At 39.1% G+C, this 20,906-nt stretch overlaps 1 long non-coding RNA gene across 4 annotated transcripts in view; it reads left to right on the top strand.

The window, feature by feature from the left end:
* The window catches only part of LOC131832239 (uncharacterized), a 42,924-nt gene extending 22,849 nt beyond the window's left edge, over positions 1 to 20,075 (top strand). For all 4 annotated transcript variants that reach the window (XR_009353959.1, XR_009353958.1, XR_009353957.1 and 1 more), the window contains 3 exons: positions 15,973 to 16,099; positions 17,530 to 17,612; positions 19,360 to 20,075. This is a non-coding gene — a long non-coding RNA (uncharacterized LOC131832239). The remainder of the gene's footprint in view (positions 1 to 15,972; positions 16,100 to 17,529; positions 17,613 to 19,359) is intronic.
* The last annotated feature ends 831 nt before the right edge of the window (positions 20,076 to 20,906 follow it).

Raw genomic sequence — 20,906 nt, 5'->3', positions numbered from 1 at the left:
GTGTTGGCTTTATGTTAAATCAACATCTTGGATCCACTGAGCTTGCTTCATTTTTTTTTTATCATTACACATTGTATTGGCTGCTTACTTTTCCTACCATCGACGACTAATTACCTTTTCATCTATAACCTCAAATGTCATGGGATAGAAAACTGTGGGAAAGTTCACCTCTGAAGCAATGGAAAGTTCCCAAATGTGAGAACAACACAGTAACCTATAACAGGAAAGGCCATTACACGGGGTTATTACATCAGCTATCACAATAGCAAAGACTTTTGAAGTGGAAAAAAATTTATACGACTACCAGTCATCCCAAAAGAACAATGTGGTTTTTAGTCATTTGTTTCTAAATCGTTTGGCTCATTTCTGAGCTACCTAGTTATTTTTTAATTTTATTTTGTTAGTACTTAGACTCTGTTTTCCTAGACAAAATGCTCTACACTCTCAACATACAGATAGTGATGATCCGCACAGGTCATGATCTTTCCTCAGCTCTAGTCCCCATCTTGCCCCTTCTGGGAATCTCCAGAGAGCCTATGAGCCCACCAGAAAGTTCACGAGCTACCACCACTCTCTTCTCCTGCCCTGCTCTTCAGTGATGTCGACTCCTCCCATCTTCAGTACCCATACAATTTTGTGAAGTTGTCTCACAGCAGCCTCCAATGTCACCAGCCAACCACCCCCCTACAAGCCCATTTCCACCCTCACCACCCCTGGGACATAGGGGGCTGCAGTGTATCAATACAGAGGTGAATATTCTGGAGGTCATGAAGTCTCTCTCCCTTTTGTGTAACCTACCTATGTGAGCAGATTACTGAGACAGTATTACCTTTCATTCCTTGCCTTAGAGCTTTTATCAAGAACAATTGTCTTGGTCTCTTTGGGCTGTTATAACAGAAATACCATAGGCTGGAAGTCCAAGAACATATCATGGTTGGGTTCTAGTAAAGGCCCTCTTCTAGGTTGTAGGCTGCTGCCTTCCCACTGTGAGCTGGGGGAAGAAGGGGCTAGGGGACTCTGTGGGGTTTCTTTTATAATAGCACTAATCCCATTTAAGGGGGCTCTACCCTGACAACAGTAAGCACATCCCAAAGGCCCTACCTCCTAATACCATCACATGAGGCATTATGATTTCAGCAGAGGAATTTGGGGGTAGGGGGGGCGGGTGGATAAAACAGGCAAAGCACAGAAACAGTGCTTTCAGATTTTATGCACAGGACTTTCTCACCTAGGACTCCATTCTGGGTACATGGAGGGAAGACTAGAGTTTGGGGAGTCCTGTGTGTTTAGAGCCGTGCCTCCCACAAGAAGACTTAATAAGCTTTTCTGTTACATGAATTCTCTCTCCTGAGTTCCTTGGTCCCTCTTGCAGATCAGTTTCTGGCAGCTCAGTTGACCAAACAGGCCCAGATACATCTAAACCCCAACAGGGGATGGTTTAGGCTTAAGCGGAGGCCACTGCTGCATAGCTTTCAAGTTCAAATTTACTTCAGACTCTTTACTCAAAATGTATGCTTTTTTGTTTTTGCTTTTTTTTTTTTTTAACAGACAACTTTGGTTACATCAATCATTCATTCCTAAGTGGATCATTTTCTTTTCTTTTGCTTTGTCTTCATGAGCTCTTAGAAGTGAAATGGCAGATTGGTGAGGTTATTACCCACCATTTGATTCGTACACATCAACCACATGGGTAGAAAGTATATCATTCCTTTTTCTCCAAGTCCGCATTCTGTTTGCCTAAAATAAATTTATTCAAATGGATCTTCACTAGGATGAGGAGAAATTGGAACCCTGGTACACTGCTGGTGGGAAGGTAAAATGGTGCAGCCACTTAGGAAATCAGTTTGGCAGCTCCTCAAATAGTTATACAAAGAGTCACCCTGTGACCCAGCAATTTCACTCTGAGGTACAGAGCTCTGACGATTGAAAACACAGGTGCGCACAAAAACTGACACACTGACATGCATAGCAACATCATTCGTCATAACCCAAAGTAAAAACTCCCTAGATGTTTATCAACTAATAAACAGTGGCAGTGGCTGCACAACCTTGTGAATACTAGAAAGCACTGAATTACATACATACTTTAAAAGGGTGAATTTTATGATATGTTAATTATATCTCAATTATATCTGCACAGTAAGCACAGACCACAGAAAGAGCCTGCCCTTTTTTTTTTTTTATTCACTGAAATCCTGTCCAGTCTTTTTTCAGATTTCTTTATTTCCTACCTAACATTCTTTTTCTGTTCAAGAAGAACCTGCATTTTAAAGAAAAAGTTAAATACGGATCTATGTTTGTAGCAAATTGCAGCTTTCTTGCGAAAGGCAAAATCTTTCTAAAGCCCAAGTAGAAAGAATGAATGTGTCTTTGATTCATTCATCTGGCAAATGTTGAAAACATGATATGGCAATATGCCAGGCCCTGCAGAGATAATGGTGACCAAAGCAGATATGTCCCTGGCTGCACGGGGAGCTATAGGAAAGTCACTACAAGTTGACAGAAGCTGTACCCAGGAAAGCACACAGCTCTGTGGGGGCACACGGAGGAACACCCACTCAGACCTGTGGGGCCAGGGAAATCTTTCTGGAGCCCTCAATGTCTAATAGAGAACTAAAGTCGAGCCAGAGTCAGGGTCACAAGAGCAGAGGGAGGAAATGTTCCAGAAAGATGGAACAGCATGTGCAAAGACCCTGAGGTGGGAGAAAACACAGCATATTCCAGGAACCACTCAGAATGGCTCTTGAAAAAAGATACAATCAAAACATTCGGACTGAGCAAGTCCAGACTGCTATGTTTAGGAATTCAGTACATTTGCCAGGGTTCCAACTTGTTCAAACTCCACTCTATGTGTCACTTAGAATGTTTTTAGTTGCAAGTAAGAGAAAGTCTGACTTCCACAGGAATAAAGAGTTAAGATGTTTATTATTTCCCATGACAGGGAGGGCAGAAGTAGGGCAGACTTTCAGGAAAGGTGCATTCGGTGGTTTGTTGATGTTTTTAAGGACCCAGCTTCTTTCTGTCTTTCTCTCTACTACCCACCCATTCAGCTTCTTACGGCAAGTTCCCCTCAAGGCCACACAACCTGAGGTAACAGGCTTCCATGTCCTCTTTGATCAGGAGAGACTCTTCTTTGCTTTTCTCCAGTGAAGTCTTTCCTGGCATCTCATTGGCACAATTCCTGAATAGAGCACTGGTAAGGGAGTAGCCGCCGTGAGTGCCTTAGATTAATTGTTTTCAATGGTTTGAATGCTGGGGCATCACCCTTAGTGTGACCACAATGGGGAGCTTAAATATAGGTGGGTGCCTTGGGCTGGCACTGCATTTACCAGCCCCTGCCTTGAACCAAGAATATGTCCAAGTCCAGTTTCAAAGTATGATGAGTAATGTGGTTTTTGTTGCCACAGGTTTTGTGAAAACTGGCTATCATACTGACAAACTTCCTAAAAATTATCTTTAAACCTCTTTCTCTTTCCCCAAATTTCCACTCCTTACCACTGCCACCACATCTCTTTCCCTCTTTCCACCCAATCTTCCTCTCCAGACCTCTCTTAGCCAAACTGGTTGTTACCTCTTTTCCACTCCTTTTCTTTAAATCACTTGGCTCGCATTTTCCACCCAGCAGAAACCACTCCTTCCCCTCGTGAAGGAACAGACTTTCAGATCACCTACTCTTCCTCTTGCGTGCTCCTGAGGGTTTCCCATTTGCCCTGCCAGGAATTCAACAGAGATCTACAAGTTGGTATTAGTGTTTCACCACACAAAAACCTCGATCTTGAGATTTCCAAGTGTTTCCAATCAACAGGCCTATGAATTAGCCATCACTATTAGAAGTTGTGAGTAGTCACCAGAAATTGTTTTATGTGGGAAAAGAATTAACTTCAATATGGTTAAAAATACCAAAACTATGACAAAATACAAACCATGTCCAAAGACAAACAAAAAATTAGGAAATATTTGTAAAATACATGACAATTTCTTTAATGTAGATAATTATTTTTACAAATCTCTAAGAAAAAGATGACCATCCCAAGGCAAAATATATGAGCTGTCAGTTGAAAGGGAGATAACATTTATTTTAATTTTTGCCTATCAGATTGGCAAAGATTTGGAAACTTACTAGTCCCCAGTGTTGGCAAGAATATGGAGCAATAAGTGCTGTTGATGGGAACATCATTGGAACATTTCTGGAAGTTAATCCACATTTGTTTCAGTATTTTTTAAATATTTACTTTTGGTTGATTAATGCTTCAGGGAATTTATTTTAAGAAAATATTCAAGCAGCATCATAAGAATTTATGTACAGGGGATTTATCATAACCCTTTTTCTAAAAGATTTTATTTTTAAGCAATCTCTACACCCAACAGGGCTCAAACTCAAGACCCTGAGATTAAGAGTTGCATGTTTTACTAACTGAGCCAGCCAGGTGCTCCCATAACTCTTTATTTTTATTTTTTTAAAGACTTTATTTATTTATTTGACACAGAGAGAGAAATCACAAGTAGGCAGAGAGAGAGGGGGAAACAGACTCCCAGCCAAGCAGAGAGCCTGACGCAGGGCTTGATCCCAGGACCCCAAGACCATGACCCAAGCTAAAGGCAGAAATTTAACCCTCTGAGCCACCCAGGTGCCCCCCCCCATAACTTGTTTATATAGAAGAAACAACTTTACTGTCCAACTAATTTAATTAATTATGGTAAGTTTGTTTTTGCAAAGACTTGCTTACCTATGATTGCATCTCCAGAATCTAGCATCTCCTGGCATCTCCAGTGCCAGGTCCATATATGGATATTTATTGAATAAATGAACAAAGAAATATATTGGATATTCTACAGATATTAAGAATAATGATACAGGGACACCTGGTTGGCTCAGTGGGTTAAAGCCTCTGCCTTCGGCTCAGGTCATGATCCCAGGGTCCTGGGATCGAGCCCCGCATCGGGCTTTCTGCTCAGCGGAGAACCTGCTTCCTCCTCTCTCTCTCTGCCTGCCTCTCTGCCTACTTGTGATCTCTGTTTGTCAAATAAATAAAATCTTTTTTAAAAAAATGATACATATTTACTTTCATTGAAACAGAAAATTGTCCATGAGCTATTATTAAAAGGAAAGGCATATCAACAAGAGAAAGGATAAAAACCATATGATCACTTCAATAGATGCAGAAAAAGCATTTGACAAAGTACAAATTCCATTCATGATAAAAATGCTCAACAAAGTAGGTTTAGATGGAATATACCTTAACACAATAAAGTCCATATATGAAAAACCCATGACTAACATCATCCTCGATGGTGAAAAGCTGAGAATCTTCCCCTAAGATCAGGAATAAAACAAGGAGAGGAATCTGGGTGTTTCAGTCAGTTAAGCGTCTCCTTTTGGCTCAAGTCATGATTCCAGGGTCCTGGAATGGAGTCATACATTGGCTCCCTGCAAGGGATCTACTTCTCCCTCTCCCTCTGCCCTCCGCCCTGCTCATGCTCTCTCTCTCTCAAACAAATAAAATCTTTTTTAAAAAAGGGAATAAGGCAAGGGTGTCCACTGTCACCACTTTTACCCAACATAGTACTGGAAGTCTTAGCCACAGAAATCAAACAACAAAAAGAAATAGAAGGCACTGATATTGGCAAGGAAGAGGTAAAATCTTCACTATTTGCCAATAGCATGATACTATATATAGAAACCCCCTAAAGGCGCCACAAAAAAAAAAAAAAAAAAAAAAAAAAAAAAACTACTAGAACTGATAAATGAATTCAGTAAGTTCATAGGGTACAAAATCAATATGCAGAAATCCTTGTATTTCTATACACTAAAGATGAAGTAGCAGAAAGGGAAATTAAGAAAACAATCCCATTTACAATTGCACCAAAAATAATAAAATATCTAAGAATAAACTTAACCAAGGAGTTGGATGTCCTATTCTCTGAAAACTATGAAATACTGATAGAAGAAATTGAAGATTGACACAAATAAATGGAAAGACTTGCCATGCTCATGGATTGGAAGAATAAATATTGTTAAAATGTCCATACTATCCCAAATAAACTATACACTTAACGCAGTCCCTGTGAGTCTACAGATTTAATGAAATCCCTATCAAAATACCAATACCAAGAACATTTTTCACAGAACTAGAACAAATTATCCCAATATTTGTATGGAACCACAAAAGACCCCAAATACCTAAAGCAATTTTGAGAAAGAACAAAACTGGAGGCATCACAATCCCAAATATCAAGATATACTACAGAGGTATAGAAATCAAAACAGTGGGGTTGCTAGCACAAGAATAAACACATAGATCAATGGAACAAAATAAAGAGCCCCAAAATAAACTCACAATTATATGGTCAATTAACCTTTGACAAAGGAGTCAAGATTATGCAAAGGGGGAAAAGCCAGTCTCTTCAACAAATGGTGCTGGGAAAACTGGACAGCTACATACAAAAGAATGAAATGGAACCACTTTTTTATACCATAAGCAGAAATACTCTCAAAATGGATTAAGGACCTAAATGTGAGACCTGAAACCATAAAAATCCTAGAAGAGAACATGGGTAGTAATTTCTCTCTGACAATGGCTGTAGCAACATTTTTCTAGACACGTCTTCCTGAGGCAAAGGAAATAAAAGCAAAAATGAGCAATTGGGATCACTCCAAAATAAAAGGCTTCTGCACAGCAAAAGAAACAATCAACAAAACCCAGTGAATGGGAGAAGATATTTACAAATGACATCTCTGATAAAGGGTTAAGTATCCAAAATATATAAAGAGCTTATACAACTCAACACCTGAAAAATAAATAACCCAAATAAAAATGGGCAGAAGACAGGAACAGACATTTCTCCAAAGTAGACATCCAGATGGCCAACAGACACTTGAAAAGATGCTAAGTATCACTCATCAGCAGGGAAATGCAAATCAAAATGCTCAATCAAATACCACAATGAGATACCACCTCACACTTGTCAGAGTGGCTAAAGTAAAAAACACAAGAAACAACAAGTGTTGGTGAGGATGTGGAGAAAGTGGAACCCTTTACACTGTTGGTGAGAATGCAAACTGGTGCAGACACTGTGGAAAACAGTACGGGGTCTCCTCAAAAACTTAAAAATAAAATTACCATATGATCCAGCGATTTCGCTACCAGGTGTTTACCCAAAGAATATGAAAACATTAATTCAAAAAGATAGATGCACCCCTGTGTTAATGCAGCATTATTTACAACAGCCAAATTATAGAATCAGCCCAACTATTTTCATTCATAAATGACTAAATAAAGAAGATGTGGTGTGTATATGTACATATGCACACACATACGTACATACATACACAGTGAAATATTATTCATTCGTGAAAAGGAATGAAATCTTGCCATTTGCAGTGACATGGTTGGAGCTAGATAGTGTAATGCTGAGAAAATAAGCCAGTGATCACTGTGAAAGTAGATTTGTAAGGATAGGAGGATAAAATAAGTTATTTACAGTATGTTGGTTTGATTTAATTATTTAGACATATGGTATGTGGGCTTTAATTTGTATTCTTGTCATGGGTTTCACAAATGTTAGGGACAGGCCTGGAGGCAGAGAACAAAACTAAGTAGACCAGTTTGTCATGTGAGGAACACCAGATGTCATATGCAGGGATCTACAGAACGGTATAGATGGTGCTTTCTAACCTCAGGGACAGCTTGGACCTAGGTTTGTTTTGGATGACATTTATGGCTTCCCATAGGTTCACTGGTATCTTCTGGACTCTAGTAACTATGGGAAGAAGAGAACCAATTTTCCTAGATGCATCATGTGCTATCCTATGATAATTTGTAATTTAACAATTCCCTACTGGACCTTCCAGTTGTTTGCCATTGTTTGTTTGTTTTGTTTTGTTTTGTTTCTATTATAAGTAAATCTGCAGTGAACGTAATTACTTAAAATTCTTCAGTTATTTCCTTAAGCTAGATTTCTAGTAAAGAAAATACTAGGTTGGGGGGTATTAACACACTGAAACACTCTTGAGACATATTATCAAATTCCTTTCTCAAAAGATTGTTCCAGCTGCCTCTTATCATTGCCAAGAGCCTGAGTTTGTGGGGACAGGAGCCTCTCACAGTGAACTGGACCAGAAGTCAGAAGAGCTGGATTGTGGTCCCTACTCTGCCACAAACCAGCTGTGTGATCCTGAGAAAGGATATTTAAAAAAAAAAAATTTTAATGTGTGTAAACCTTACATGCTTTGGGGTTTTTGAAGATTTTATTTTTATGTAATCTCTACACACAATGTGGGGCTGGAACTCACAGCCCTGAGATCAAGAGTCACCTGTTCTTCCCACCGAGCCAGCCAGGTGCCCCAAAATGTTTTTTAAATCGCTTTCATATTTTCCCCCCTAACTTTGCAACCACCCCCGTGAAACAACAGGGAGAGATTATTCCCATTGGAAAGATCAGAAAGCAAGGCCCAAAATGGTTAAGTGGTTTTTCCAGGGTTACGACTGGTAAATGACACGAAATGTACAACTTCTGGTTCCTATTTCAGAATAATTTCCATTATCTCACACTGCCTCTTTCTTCTCATCTTGTCACGCAAACATTTTGGATCTCAAGGTAGGCTCTCAAGGTCCCCGTGCTTCCCAGATTTCACTGTGCACACGAGTCACAAATTCCCTGAGGAACCTTGTTAAAATGCATATGTAATCAATAGGTCAGGGTAGCATCCAAGCTTGTACATTTCTAACAGGCTTCCAATGACACAGTGCTGCTGGTTTGTGGACCTCACTTTGAATAGGAAGGTTTAACAGAGTCTCTTACAATCCTCTGACAAAAATATTCCATATTTGAGTATTTTTCACCTAGGATAAAATGTTATCATATATAGAAGCCATGTAATCATATAGAATTCACCAGGTTCCACAATGCATAGATCAGTGGGTGAGGATCGATAACAGACTGCAGCCTGGATTCCCTCATTTTCTGCTCATTTCAAATAATAAAGCTTGAAAAAGAAGCTAAGCCTAATAAAGAAGCTCTTTGAAACCAAGTACATGGATTGCAGGAGCAGTCCGATACTGAGCAGGACATTCACCAAGAAGGCAAAAGCTATCCACACGAGAAATTAAGAACCCCAGGGCGTGTGATTAATACTCGCAAGGGTGGGCATTCCAGGCACAGGACGCAGCCTTGGAAAAGCAAAGGAAATAGGAATGGGTCACAGGTTTTAGGAACAATGAATAGACTCATTTGGGAGGAATGTATAATTCATGTAGGGAGATAAGGTTGGAAGAACAACCCCAGGCCAGATTTTTATTGCCTGTGGATACTTGGTTGAATTTAGACTTTTACTGAATAATCCAGAGGTGTTTGCCACTGAACGCTTTTGAGCAAACGAATAACATGAAAAAGTGTTAGAATATAAATTTTCAGAGGGCAGTGACTGGAACGTTAAAAAACAGAATATGTTGACTGTATTGGTTAGTTACATATGACAAGGGATGGAAGACTTTAACGTGAATCTTCAAGGTTTCAAAGCTGGATGATAGGAAAGTGATGGTACCATCGGCAAAAATAGGAATGTTGGGGGATAACTAGCCTACATAAATAACTACAACGACATTGGTCCCACCAACTTTAACAGCCTGGCATGGCTCAGAATGCTATGATCACAGTGGCAGAAGAAAGGTTATTTTTGGTTAGTTTTGCCCTGAATTGTATGATTATTAGTTAAAATTCTGTTACAGAAAAGGGCTTATACTTGGTTTTCCAGGAGTGATGGGTATGCATGAATTTTTGCCTCTTTTCTACCCATCCTAACAACTGTCCCTGGTTACACAGTTGACTAGGAGTAGAAGGATATTCATGTGCTTGGATCAGGACCAAACTAACTGGTCTCTGGGGTTCCAAATCAGAAGGAGGGCCACCATGAATTCCTGCTTTCTGCCCCCTCTCAGGACATAACCGCTATATAAAGACATTAATCTAATTCTGAATTCATCCTGATTTAGCATGGTCCACTAGAAACTCCCTTGCTGGAATCTGAAATTCTTTATAACTGAGTTCAGTTCATAAATGCACTGACTTCATTGCCTTATAGAGGCCTTGATGCCCTCAGAATAGCACAGTTATTTGCAGCAAAGGGCAGACCTTTGTACTCCATTGGCAGCTTCTGCTCCGTAGAGCTTGTGGGAGCCTGAGAGGAAGAAGCCCAGACATGCATGCAATTTCCTCCCCTGTTCAATTCACTCCATTGTCTTTTTTGGTGGTTTGACCTCTTATGACAATTGTAAGGTATCTTGGAAAATTCTGAGCTATAATTCATAGCTCTTGCTATACAGACAGAAGATTTTTAATTAAAATGAAAGCAATAATAGAAACATTTTCAAAGAAGGGTTGAATTTTTTTTAAGCTACACATCTTCATCAGATTCCAACAGGGATAGTCTCCTGTGTGGATTTTTTTCTTCTCACTTCTTATCATGGATAATTAACAAGAATATGTGGAACACCCACTCTGTTCAGAGCAATATAATAGCATGCCATTGTTTAGAGTTCAAAACAAGTTGCTAATTCAACAGCCTCAATAAAAGAAGAGGTTTTTTTTTTTTTTTTTTTCCCTTTGTGGTGGCCCTTTTTATCTGAGGGATTGACTGTATCTCATGGTAGAATTATGTGGTAGAATATAGCATGATTTATCATAAATTTTCAGTTTACTATGAAATGAAATGGGGAGGTGATCCGGAACCAACAAGAAAAGAATTTATGTCCATTTTCCACCCCCACCCACCCCCCGCCCCCCGCTCCGGCTTCTGACAGTTTTAGTGGCAAGAGAGATGTTCCAAGCTTAAAGGAAAGGCAGGAGCAACAACAACACCATCCGGCACAGTGAGATGTGTAATGTGTTCGCAGGATAATTCTGTTTTTGTTTGGTTGTAAAAACCTGCCCTGTGTTTTTATTACTCAGTCACTTCTTGAGCTAGTAAGCCTGATACAAGCACAGAAATGCATTCAGATATGTCTTTAATCACAGGATAGCCTTAGAGAACAAGGAGCTGATTCAGAACAACTGATTGTTTCAAACACAGTCACACAGCAGATACCCACCAAACCAAACAAGAACCTTACAGCTTGCTTAAGAGCAAATGCACTGATAGAGATGATAAATCTCTGCCGGAAACCAGCTAGATTTCATTTGTTACTTCAGCTGTTTGGCAAGATCTTTTCAACATATACTTTTTAAAAGTCATTGTTTTTTTAATCTGCGGAACCGGATGGCTTCTTTGAGATGTCACTTTATCTTGACATTTGGAATGATGATTAAAGCTTCGCTTACGGGTCGTGTCTAAACCCAAGTTGAAGGGAAGAATTTAGGTAAAATCTCTGGATGATTTGGGCCAAAAAGGACTCTTTTGGTAATCTGGAGCCCACTTCTGCCATGTTTCACTTTCAGTAATGGAGTAAAGGGGTCAGAGACTAAACAGTGTGTATTGCTTCAAGCTTTGCGTTTTTCTTTGGCGATATTGTCCTAAATCTTTCAGAACATCTGCTTTACTAAGTTTTATAGGTCAAAATATCATTTGAGGGTAATATAGCTTTTACCTATGTTTATAAAGTTAAATCCATTATCATCAAAACCTCAAACTATTCATTTTTCTGTCCCTAGAAACATGGTTTAAAATGTTTAGTGTGACATGAAAATATCCCTAGTTGATACTTTCCTCATTTTGCAGTTAATGTAGGGGCATCATAGAAGGCAGTCTCAGCATCAATAATAAACAATATTATTATTTTTAAATGAAACTTTAATTGGGGTTATTATAGATCCACATGCAGTTATAAGAAATAATACAGTGAGATCCCTTGTAGGCTTTGCCCAGTTTCCTTCAATGGTAACAATTTCTAAAATTGTAACTCAAATTGGGATATTGACATCGATACAATCCAGAGATGATCTATTTCCCTACTGTTTACACCACATTGCCATTTATATAGTTTTGTGTTCTCTCCACACAGTCAAGATACACACAGTGCCATCACCATAAAGATTCCTTATGTTGCTTTTTAATAACCACATACACTTGTCCTCCACCCACCTGAACTGTATTATTTTTGACCAACCAGGTAATTCCCCACATAGATTGGAAAGCTAGTGTATACTGTGATTAATAGATTAAGTTCCACTGCCTGAGTTTGCCTGTCTCTGCCACCACTCTAGGCAATTTATATACCTGACCTTATTCAATCCTCACAAAAGCCCTATGGATAGATATTCTTGTCCCTGTTTTCATATAAGGAAACTGAGGCTTAGACAAATGAAAGACAATACAGTATTTGCCTAGAGTAACATGCTAGCACGTATTTGAATTGCGATAAAAAACCAGATCTGACTGCCCCCAAGCCCACGCTTTTCCACAACAGCAAATTTATTAATTTCTAAGCGTCCCAGTTAAAGCAGAGTGCTGGTTGTTAAGCATTTGTCTCAGCCTCAAATTCCGGCTTCTAGTCACTGCTTTGTGAACCAAAGCACAATTCTCTTTTGCCGTTTTGCGCTTTGCAGGTTCTGCCAATAGGAGGCGCTAGGGGAACAAGTCACTTGCTCCTTCCTGTTTGTTTCCTGTTCCTATCAACGTCATCAATGTCACCCTGCAAACAGCCCTTCATCCCGGCAGTGTCAGTCCCTTCTAGTAGCCACAGTTAATTCCAGTCTGCAGGTGGTCCACATACCCACAACTGGCTTTATTGAATCCCTCAGTGATGCCATACCATCCAATCACAACCCCACTTCAGAGATCTGGCTCCCAGTAATTCTGGGTCCCCCCTCCGAGTTCCTAAGGCACCCTTAGATCTTTAGTCTCTGCTTCCTGAGCTTCTAAATTGTAATATTCCAGGTTCCACCCTTTGTTCCTGCAGTCCTGAAATTACTACTTCTGTGATAATCACTGCCTGAAGTTGCTACTTCTATGATATCTTCATGTTCTTTTTCCGTGTTTCTGATTTCCAGCACTTGCTCAACTGTCTTTATATTAAATAACTGGCAGATTATTTATTATTTAAGTTATTTATTAGATAAGTTAATTATTTATTAAAATAATTGCTATGGTTTCTGACTCCTGACTGGGCTCTGGCTGATACAAGGAGCTAATTCTTTTTTTTCTTTTTTTTTAAAGATTTTATTTATTTCTTTGAGAGAGAGGCAGTGAGAGAGACCATGAGTGAGGAGAAGGTCAGAGGGAGAAGTAGACTCCCCGTGGAGCCGGGAGCCGGATGTGGGACTCGATCCTGGGACTCCAGGATCATGACCTGAGCTGAAGATAGTCGTCCAACCAACTGAGCCACCCAGGTGTCCCAAGGAGCTAATTCTTAATTTGGAAATTTATTTGCAAGATTGACCAAGAGCGTGACAAAATTTTTTAGCAAATAGGATATGTTATAATACTAAGAAAAAAATATTTGACACTTTTAAATATGGCACAAGGACGATATGCCTCTTCCCTTCAGCGTCATCCTGGCATTGTAGAACAGGCCTACCCACATATTTCACAGTTCTCTAGGGAAATGCACCTTTGTTTAACTTACTATTTGTTATTGCTTAGGACCAGACATAAACTATAGAAGACTGATAAGTGGCAAATGACTTTTTGTAGAGGAGAGTTGTAAATAATCTCTGTTGGGTGGAAAAAGGAATCTCAAAAATTACGGTTTTGTTAACCCATAGGACATTCAACAGGTTTTTTGAAGTTAATAGACTTTACTTTCTGGCAGTTTTAGGTTTACAGATAAACTGAACAGATAGTACAGACAGTTGAGTGTATCCTTGCTCTCCTGGTCTGGACTTCCATCGTTTCCCATATTAGTAATATCATGCTTAGTGTGGGAACATTTGTTACAAGCGTCAAGACAGTATTGATCCATTATTTTTAACTAGAGTCCATAGTTTACTCTATGGATCATTCTTTGTGTTGTACTGTCTGTGGAATTTAGCAAATGCATAGTGTCACATATCCACCATTCACATATCATACAGAATAGTTTCCCTGCCCTAAAAGTGTCCTATGCTTCACCTATTCAACCTTTCTACTTTCCATGTATCCCTGGCAACCACTGATCTTTTTTTTTCCTGTGATAATAAGTAGAAAAAATTTTTTGTTTATCATTTAGTGAGTTGTTCTCCTCAATTATTAAATTAATATGTATATACACAAGGAATAAAATAATGCAAAAATTTAAGAGGAAAAAGTTAATCTGTGTCCTCTATCTCTCATTTCTTGTCTTACTCCTCTTCCCAGAGATAATCATGTATCTCAGGGGTGCATTCTTCTACAGTTTTCTTCCTGTTTTTACGAAATGTGAGTTTATGTGTGTGTGTATGTGCAAACCACTGATTTGATTTTTTTAAAGATTTTATTTATTCGACAGAGAGGGACACAGCAAGAGAGGGAACACAAGCAGGGGAACAGGAGAGGGAGAAGCAGGCCCCCCACTGAGCAGAGAGCCCGATGCAGGGCTCAAACCCAAGACCCTGGGATCATGACTTGAGCTGAAGTCAGACGCTTAACGACTGAGCCACCCAGGCGCCCCAAAACCACTGATATTTTTATTGCCTCTTCCAAACGCCAGATGGGTGGAATCATAGAATATATAGCCTTTTCAGACTGGCTTCTTTCTCTTAGTCATATGCATTTAAAGTTCCCCCATGTCTTTTTGTGTCATTTGTTTTTCGTGGTAATACTTCATTGTATGGATATATCCGTTTATTTTTCCATTCACTTGTTGTGAAACCATCTTGATGGTTTCCACTTTGGGGCCCTTATAAATTAAGCTGCTATATCAGGGCACCTGGGTGGCTCGGTCAGTTAAGCATCTGCCTAGAGCTTGGGTCATCATCCCAAGGTCCCGGGATTGAGCCTCATATAGGGCTCTCTGCTCAGCGGGGAGCCTGCATCTCCCTCTGTGTGCATGCTCTATCTCAAATAAATAAATAAAATCTTTTTTTTTTTTAAAGCTGCTATAAATATGTGTGTGCAGGTTTTTGTGGGAACATGAACTTTCAGTTTATTTGTGATTGCTGGATCCAATGGTAAGGGTATGGTTAGCCCTGTGAGAAATTGCTGAACTGTCTTCCAGAGTGGCTGTACCATGTTGCATTCCCATCAGTTTTAAAACAAAACAAAACAAAACAACACCTAATTTAGCAATCTGATTCCTGGATTCTTTCTTTCATAAACCGCATATACTCAATCCCTTGAATTCTGTCCTTGAATTCTCCTCTCCACTCCTCTCCTTTCGGTTTGACCATCCTGATGGTGCCCCAGTTACCAAGGTAAATAAATATGAAATGCCATTTTTCAATGTTTAAAAATTATACTTTGACAATAATAGCCAGGGATATGTCCCACACAAAAGCTAACCCTACAGAGTAACCATAGGAAGACAACCTTTTTGTCTTTTTTCTAAATTATGGTCATGACCTTTAGACCTTTACAGTCACACTCAGATTTCCTCAGGGTCAATTCACATGTAAACTGGCTCAGCAACCCTATTAAAGGCTAATATTTAATATGTGCAAACGAGTAGCTGGTGAACATTCCATTGAACTGATCCATAGATTCATTTTTTAAAAAAATGTTTCAACTTGAAAACCGATTACTGGATAAATGCTAAGTCACCCTGGTATAAATCAGATTAAAGTGAATTTTTTCAAGCCACATCGTCTCCATTTTCTATATATTTTTATTTGGTGGATTCTATTAAGGGAGAAGATTGAAATCAACCCTCTGCAACTAGGTCTTAGATTTATCTTTAAGAAATAGAATCCTCCCAGGGTTTTGAGGCCTATTGGCTGAATTCTGACACTGCACAGAACTTCCCCAGGTGGAGAGACAGAGTAGAATTACGAGTCTGGTAGTCAGGGAAGCTAGGGTGTGTGGTTTGAATGTCAAGGGCGTTCTTGGGCTTGCTGCAAACCTCATTCTGATTCGTCCATTTTCAGACCATTGAGCTGAAGTCGACTTCTCTGCAGTCTTAAGTTATTCCAGACGGTGGATTGAATGATTTTCTCGCCTTACCTTCCTCAGATGTGGAGGCCCGGCAGCGGCCGTGGCTGGCACGGTGCACATGTAAGTTGGACACACAGAACCCACTCCCAATTAATGTAAAGGTCCCAACATAAACATTAGTTCTCACAAGCGTTCCAAGGATTTTAAAGGCTTTGGTGTTGTAAAAAAATATTTAGTCAGCTTGTGACAGCTACAATCCTGCTCCTGTTTCAGCTTTTAAAAGAAGAAGAAGAAAAAAGGAAACCATACTCATTTCTTCCTTCCACAGCTCACTGACGTTCCAAAAAGTAGAAAGAATCCCTTAGCTTGCCTCACTGGTAGAAATGCCTGGTTGGGACATTCCTTTGGCCACTTGAGCTGAAAGCTGCATACCTCGGGGACTGCTTTAGTCTCCGTTCTGAGAACAGACTGAGACGAGTCTACAAAGATAGGAGAACTCTGTGTAAAATCCCCACAGAAAACAACACAAAATCACACCTGACCTCAGATGGAGGCTGCATCTCCAGAGGGAAAACACAGCCCCTGAGATAGTGGCATCCCTCTGGATCCCTTTCTCTTTTGACTGCTAAGCAGGTAACTACTATCTTAAGAGTGTTTCCAACATAACCAAGGAAATGTAGGAAACTCTTTTACCTGGTGAAATCAGACAGTTGTCAGTATGACACACTGTGGTGACCTTTTCCAAGAAGCCATCCTTACGAGAGAAGGAACCCGCCCTATGGGAAACGGAAAAGCTGACCAGGCTTTTTCTATCTAGGATCCTCATGCTCCTGGCCCATTTGCCGCAGTAGCTTGGGTTTAATTCCTTGTTGTATTTGGCAATGAGCGAGTGAGAAAAACAAGGGTATTAATAATGATAATAGACATTTGAACTTCCTGGGGACACTATGTACTTGTACCCAAGTGCTGAATATAATTTTTAAAAAAGATTATTTGTGTGGGTGCGCAGCGAGACTAAAATTTGCCACAAACTTAAATCACTCATTTTCCTTTGTCCCGGAAAAACACATTTTTTGTCTCTGTGGCATTTGAATCAACTCTCCTTTCCTAATTTTGCCATTTGAAAAGGTTTTATGACATGAAATGACTTTATTTATGTATTCGGAACTCATGCCACAAAGCCTTAGGGCCTGCCAATTAAAAACACAGCAGCAAAAGAGTGAAGCAATTTGATGATTTTCCATCTATGAAATGGTTTTCCATCAGCAACAAGCATCTTGCTAAATGATACTGCTATTTGCTGACTCAAATGCCATAATTCTGGTTGTCTTTCTGGTTTTGTGGCAAATCCCACCTGCTGTGGCCTTGGTTGGTAACTTGTGGATTTTGGTCTGGCTGCCAATTATTGATCCCTCTTCTCTATTCCCTCTCTTATTAGAAAAGTAGAAAATCAGCAAGAACTGTATATGCAGGGAAAACAGGGGTCCTGGTAGGAGCCTCCTATGAGGGGGACCTTTTATGAACTGTGATCTATGAAATTCAAATTCTAGGACAACCAAAGTCTGCTGCAGAAGTTTTCTTGGCGTATGAAAATTTGCCCACAAGAGAGTTTACTGGAAATGGAATCCTCAAGGTAAAGACCTGGTGTCTACATCTTTGCTTCAGATGGTCAGATTTCTGGGAAAATCTGAGCTGGGAGTTCTTCTGAGAAGTAAGCTGACATCACAGGGCTGAAGGACTTACCGCCTCAAAACTCCGATGCTCTAGAAATTTACCAAAGCCACTATTTGTTTAAAATTGACTCTAAAAAATAAATCTTGGGAACACTGAAAAAACTTTAAAAAATAAAATAAAGTAAATAAAGTAAATAAAATTAACTCTAGAGGCGCCTGGGTGGCTCAGTCCCTTAAGCGTCTGCCTTTAGCTCAGGTCATGGTCCCGGGGTCCTGGGATCTAGCCCTGTTTCTGGCTCCTTGCTCAATAGGGAGCCTGCTTCCCCTCTCCCTCTGCCCCTCCCAGACTTGAGCTTATGTGCACTATCCCTCTCTCAAATAAATAAATAATCTTTTTAAAAAATAAAATAAATGAAATAAAATCGATTCTAGCTTGTAGTCACATGCACTGATGGATCCTTACAAACAAATGGAGAAGCCATGCCTCAGGAGCGAGTGTCCTCTGCTATGAGGGACTCTGGCTCCAGCAGTTTATATGATCAAATGGCAAAATTAGGAAATATGATTACCACCAGGTAAGAACACATTTGGTGGAACCCTCCAGCAAAAACAATTCATATATTTATCTCTAATGCCTTTTCTCCCATAATTGGGCCTTCTTAAAGAAGAAACTGATCCACTAAATTGCACTTTTGGCATTCTGAAAATGTAACATTCTCAGTGACTAAAGAGAGCGAACTGAAGCTAGAAGATGTTTAGGTGTGACCTAAGAACCTAATCCAATCCTTAACAACTCATTCTCTGACTCCCTGCCTCCTTTTTCTACCTTTTTATTTTTTAATTACAAAAGCAGAGCATTAACACATGAGATTGGAATTATACATGGAGTTATTACAGCACACAAAAACTTATTTTTTAAGATTTATTTATTTGAGAGAGAGGGAAAGGGCGTAGGTGTGAGAGAGAGCATGAGGAGAAGCAGGCTCTCCACTGAACAGGGAGCCTGGTGCAGGGCTCTATTCCAGGACTCTGGGATCAAAACCTGAGCCAAAGGCAGATGCTTAACCAACTGAGCCACACAGGCACCCGTCTAGCACAAAAAAATTGTGACAATCTTTCACGGTTCTATCAATTAGAAACAAGCATTATAATCATGTCAGTGTATTTCCTTCCAGTCTTTCATCAATACCAAAATTTTATGTATTTTATATCATAAACTGTATGTATTATACTATAATGTATTATAAATTGTCATGCTTACTAAAAACAACTTACATGCAGAAATGAATAAAGGAGAACAAACATCTCCTATAATTGTAACTCACAATAGTCATAGAAATAATTACTGTGAAAAGTTTGATAATATTACCTAGTGTATATAGCTAGCTTATATACCCATTAAATATTATGTATTGTATGTATTATGTAATGTTAATACATAATATCTAATATGTTATCTATTACATATGATGACTTGATATTTTTACCAAATGGTTTCTACTATATATTCTGTTTAGTAATTTTCTAATATATCTAAACATCTTTCAGAGTCCAGATATGTGTATCTACTACATTTTAAAAATGACAATATAGTATTCCACTGCATGTATGTAACCACACTTTTTATAATCCCTACTAATGAAGATTTGTTATTTCTAACTTTTTGCTATTATAAACAATGCAGTGACCATTCTTCCATCTTTGCAGACCTGTTTGGGAAGTGGAATTGTTGGATCAAAGGACATTGTGCATCCATCCAAAAATATGAAATCTTCCATTTGCAGTGATGTGGATGGAATAGAAGGTATTCTGCCAAGTCAATTCAGAGAAAGATCTGTTATCATATGAAACCATTCATATGTGGAATTTAAGAAACAAAACAGAGAATCATAGGAGAAGATAGGAAAAAATAAAATAAGATGAAATCAAATAGGGAGACAAACCATAAGAGACTTTTTTAAAAAAATATTTTATTTATTTACTTGACAGACAGAAATCACAAATAGGCAGAGAGGCAGGTAGAGAGTATCTTTGGGGTAAATAGCCAGTAGTGCAATTGTTGGGTCATAGGGTAGCTCTACTTTCAATTTTTTGAGGAATCTCCACACTGTTTTCCAAAGCAGCTTTGTTGTTTCTTGCCTTATTAATTTTGGCCATTCTAACTGGTGTAAGATGGTATCTCAATGTGGTTTTGATCTGAATCTCCCTGATGGCTAATGATGATGAACACTTTTTCATGTGCACTATTTTTAACTACTAAACACTACTGGCTGGTTTTAACCACATCTTACATGGAACTCAAAATGAGTATAAAATGTATCTTGCTGGAGGCAAAAAACAAAAAAAAAAAGTGAACAATTTTTAAAAGCTACATTATATCTGTAAAGGTAGGAAAAAGATACAACAGAGTCACATTGCAAAAATTCACTAAGGAAATAAGCAAACATTTCAAAGATGAAAAATTATTTCTTGATGACAATTCCATGCTACCTAAGGTTTCAGGGGAAAAGCTCTTTTAAAAGTAGCCCTGTCAGAGCAAAAGGAGGTTTCTACCTAAAATAATGCATTAGCAGTTAACTTAAGAAACCACAATGTTTCCTGACTACATGATGTTTGTTGATCCGGTTTCTCATCCCCTGGGTTATGCATACATTGTTCCTGGCTGACAGCTTTCAGAGAGTTTCATCCTATCACCATCAACAAAACCTATAGTTAAAAGCAGACTAATAAGCCTGTTCAGAATTATGTCTCCAAGCTGCCTTAAATCACACCTCTATCAGGAACCTACTTCCCAGAAACATCAAACATGTAAGATTCTGCAATTATGGAAACTTTTATTCATTTGCTCTATGTGAAGCCTTGTTCAGAATCCAGGATTTTCAAAACTGAATAAAGGAAAGCTTTTTTTCTTTTCCACATGAAATTGTAGGTAGAAACCTAATATGTAAAACATTAAAGAAAAATGTGCTCAGGTCCAAGCTAGATCCAGACTCAGAGCCCCAATTGCTCAGCTCTCTCCTTCCCCTAGTACTGTGTGGTCATTAAGGTACCTCCTCAGATTGCCGTTCGGTCTTTAGTAAGAAACAAAACAAAATAATAGCCAAGATACTGATAAATTACAAGAAGGACCAAATCTGCAAGAAATGAATCCTGTCTTCTTTTTTCCCCAAACATGTTATTTATTTATTTGAGAGGGAGAGAGGGCATGAGCAGTTAGGGGCAGAGGGAAAGTGACAAACAGACCCCCCACCCCC

Source organism: Mustela lutreola, chromosome 5 (genome assembly GCF_030435805.1).
Source record: "Mustela lutreola isolate mMusLut2 chromosome 5, mMusLut2.pri, whole genome shotgun sequence".
In the NCBI taxonomy this organism is placed as follows: domain Eukaryota; kingdom Metazoa; phylum Chordata; class Mammalia; order Carnivora; family Mustelidae; genus Mustela; species Mustela lutreola.
Note: the sequence above shows the minus strand (reverse complement) of the source record. Positions and strands in the feature narration are given on the sequence as shown.